General features: G+C 36.2%; 1 non-coding gene across 1 annotated transcript; it reads right to left on the bottom strand.

Annotated features, from left to right (window-relative positions):
- Positions 1-3,932: 3,932 nt before the first annotated feature.
- Positions 3,933-4,005, bottom strand: TRNAQ-UUG. The gene has a single exon. It is a non-coding gene; the product is annotated as a tRNA-Gln (tRNA).
- Between the last annotated feature and the right edge of the window lie 330 nt (positions 4,006-4,335).

The raw sequence follows: 4,335 nt of genomic DNA, 5'->3' as shown, positions 1-4,335 counted from the left end.
CTGTAGTCATTTTACTGTCAAGAAATTAAAGAAAAAATCAATATTCTGATAAAATATTTTAGCATCAGAAAATTAACATGATTTGATAAATACTTACCAAATATCTATTGATAGGAATAATGAGGAATCTATGAATTATGTGGGGCTTCCCCAGTGGCTCAGTGATAAAGAATCTGCATGCAGTGCAGGACAAGTGTTCATTTCCTGGTTTGGGAAGATCCCTTGGAGCAGGAAATGGCAACCCACTCTAGTGTTCTTGCCTGAGAAATCCCATGGACAGGGGAGCCTGGTGGGTTACAGTCCATGGCAGTCACCAAGAGTCAGACATGACTGATCAACTAAACAACAATGAATTATGTGAGATTTTTTTTTCTCTTAAAGACAATAAATCATCATTGAGATTAGACCTAAAAGTGATACCTAAAATAATCCTAAAAAAAGTGGTAAATACTGATGATAATTATTTGATGATGTAAATACTGCACATAGCACTTCCTGTACATGGAGAACTATTTTGGGCACTTCAGTTATTTAATTTATTATCACAACCAGTCTAGGTGTTGTTGTTATCCACTGTTAAGAAACATGTTACCCAATGTAGAAAGAGTTAATTTTTTTCGAGTTTGCACGAGTTAATGTTTTTCAAGGTAGATAGCAGGCTGAGCTTTAAACCTCAGCAGTCTGACCTGATAGTCTGTTCACTATCAGAAATTACAAGGCAGTAAAATCATTAAAAAAGTTTTTTAAAAAATAGAAGAGTGTGATTTTAGTGCTAAGGAAACCTAAGACTGAATCTTGTCTCCACTGTTTCTAACTGTGTGCCTTAAACTCACTGCAGCTATTCCATCATTCATAAAATTTTAACAGTTAACATATCCTAAATACTTATTGACATTTGTTCTAAGCAATTTATATGTGTTACTTTATCTTGAACTTTTAATGAGACCATGTGGTTAAATGCTGCTATTTCTCTTTCATTTTGCCTATAAGGAAACTGTGTCCCTGAAAGTTTAATAATTTGCCTAAGATCATATAACTAGTTGACATCCTCCCAAAGATAGTGTGTTTTCATATTATACTTTCTTAATCACTATGCTGTCAAGCCCTAGTACAATGTAGATGCTCAAAACAATGATGATAATATCCTTATTTTATATGTAATTACACATAATTGATGCTGTTTATATACAGAAATGTGGTATGTCAATGTAAGCAGAGAAACTTGCTTGTGAGAAATAAGATGTGTCCAAGCTACATCAACCAACTATTAGCTCTGTGATGCAGTTTTTAATTAACTTCAAGCACTCAGTTCCAAACTCACCTGAGCTACACTAGATAGACACCATAGATGTGTGCTGACTGAGGAGCTCTGCATTTATTGGCCAAATCTCAGAGATAAAAGGATCTTTTAATATTTTATTATGTTGAGTTTATAGATGAGGCATTGTAAGAGAATCATGGTGTTACTGGATTATGTTGATAGTCTTATCTTCCTTGTGTTCCTCATGAGTAGGATCATCAGGAACATTCAGCCAATTGCTGGGGGAAAGATGACAGACTAGCTGGAAAATGATAAAGTTTTCTCAAAATAGCTTATTTCTCTCTAATAACTACAGATTAAAAAGAAAACTAGCTTATGAAACCAAATAATTTAAATGATTAGCTCTATATAAATTTGTATGTGTTGTGCTGTGTTGCTTCAGTCTTGTCGAACTCTTTGCAACTCTACGGACTGCAGCCTGTGAGACTCCTCTGCCAATGGAATTCTCCAGGCAAAAATACTCAAGTGGGTTGCCATGCCCTCCTCCAGGGGATCTTCCCAAACTAGGGATCTCACCCACATCTCCTGAATCTCCTGCAATGCAGGTAGATTCTTTTCCGCTGAGCTACTGGAGAAGCCACACATATTTTACGTGTGTGTGTGTATGTGTTGATTTAGATGTGTGTATGATTTGCTGTAGAAAAGTAATTTGCCTTACTAGTTGGAATACTAGTAGTCAGTAACAAAGGAGGCCTATGTTATCATCTTAAGAAGTCTGACTAACTGAGAACACCATGCTATGAGGAAGCTCAAGTCACATACAAAGATCACATATATGTATTCAGGCTGACAGAAGACAGCTGTCATTAACCACCAGACATGAGAGTGAGGAAGCTTCTAGATCATACTCTTTTCCTGCTATTGAGTCACTCTGAGCAGTTAGTTTTCTTGACTGACATCCAAACATCATGGAGCAAGACAAGAAGCCATTGCTTCTGGGCCTACCTGACCTCCTAACTCATAGACTCTGTCGGTCACTAAGATGTGGGTTCCTTTGTTAGGTGACTGTGAAAAGAACAATGTTAGGAATGACCGAGCTGTGACCAAAGACCTCCATGTTTGCTTCCTGTGCCTGACTTTTGCCGAATATCTAAATTAAAACTGCTGAATAGATGCTGAGTTGCCAAAATGAAAGAATAATGCTGAGAACTGGACTTTTTCTGGCCTAAAGAAAATATACTTTTCCCTTGTAACACTGAGATGGGTTCATAACCTGAACATACGTGCCGAACAATTTTACTTGCTAATCCAAATTATTATTAACAACTCACATAAGCCTGAATTAACTTGTTCCTTTTCCTCTTTCAAAATCCTATTCATCACCTCCCCCTACCCCAGTAGAGACACTGTTCTCAATTCTTCCAAAATCTCTGATCCCAAAATTGTAATTATAAAACCCTAAGTAAACTACTCTTTTGCTTGTTTATTGTTCATAGTCCTTTTGCTTGACAGTACAATAATAGCTACAATAGTCAGTGCCAAAGATGATGAGTAACTACTTATAACAAGCTTGTTCAGTTCTGCATACATAGTCCTGGAGTGAAAAATCACAAAAGGCACAGATAGCTTACTGGTTGTAAATGTAGCATTTTCCCAGAACTAAATAGCTGTTGATTAAACAACAGTTTTATGTCAATGTGTGGTCTTCCTAAACCTTTTCCATTATAGATTTTTCAAATTGCAAACAAATACTCTTTGGGAAGTTTAAGCAATTAAAACTTTCTGTCAAAGCAAAAATTAGACATCCATCTTTCTATATTCATTGAATTAAGGTTATTTAGGTACAAACTATTGAATTCAATACCTTCTATACATGAAATTCAGCATCTGCTTAGAAAATACAGTTAATCTTGAAAAAAGATACTATCAACCACAGTTTAACATTTTTAATAGTATTATAATATTTGATGATATTATCAAATATAATATCTTGCCTTATCTTTCCCCAATATCAGTAAATGATGTTTTACTATTACTTTTAAACAGATATCACACTTTTCTACTTAAAATATTAAGCTAATTTCTACCCTATTATTTTCAAAATTCAAAGTTCAAAAGTTTTGTGGTTTATCTCTGGAAAATTATTGACCCTTTGAAAAGTTGAAACTAGTTGATACATTTTCCTCAAAATCATTATGGAAAAATCCCAGTGCTATGTTTATGGACAAATTAAATAACTGCTTGCATCTATTGAGTGAAAGATGGTAACCAAGTATAAAGTTTTACTGAATTGTTTTGGTTATAATATATCATAAAGTATCCATTTAGATACTAAACAGTGAGAATAATTGCACTAGGGAACTTCTTTCAAATATAAAAGAAGACTGATTATTTTATTTTCCATTGCCTCTTTGGGATGGTTGAGCTTTAGTACAAAGACCTCTGAATTTGAAGTTGCTAGGCCTCAGTATAACCCTGATATCACTGATAATCTCAGGAAAGATAGATAGACTCTTTAAGCCTCGGTTGTCTCATCTATACTTGAAACTAAGCGAAAGAAAGTCATTGATAATCATGTGAAGTGAAGTGAAGTCGCTCAGTCGTGTCCAACTCTTTGCGACCCCATCAGACGCTTTACCGTCTGAGCCACCAGGGAAGTCCAAAACGAAGCTGACCACGAAGGGACTCGAACCCTCAATCTTCTGATCCAAAGTCAGACGCCTTATCCGTTAGGCCATGTGGTCCCCATGACCACTTCTGGCCCTTTGGAAGAATCCAGAAAAAAATTAAAAGTTTACAATTAATTTCTTGCTGTGAAATACAAATGTAACCACAGGTTAAAACACTGGAAAAGTATCTTTGGGTTTTTGGACTCTATTAGGCAGTTTGTTCCCTTGGATCCTTGAGTTTCCCTGGTGGCTCAGACAGTAAAGAATCTGCCTATAATGCAGGAGACCCAGGTTCAATCCCTGGGTTGGGAAGATCCCCTGGAGAAGGTACTGGCTACCCACTCCAGTATTCTTGCCTGGGGGATTCCAAGGACCAAGAAGTCTGGAGGACTACAGTCCATGGAG

Source organism: Oryx dammah, unplaced genomic scaffold, assembly GCF_014754425.2.
Source record: "Oryx dammah isolate SB20612 unplaced genomic scaffold, SCBI_Odam_1.1 HiC_scaffold_14, whole genome shotgun sequence".
Classification (NCBI taxonomy): Eukaryota; Metazoa; Chordata; class Mammalia; order Artiodactyla; family Bovidae; genus Oryx; species Oryx dammah.
The sequence above is the reverse complement of the archived record's forward strand: the minus strand, read 5'-3'. Positions and strand labels throughout refer to the sequence as shown.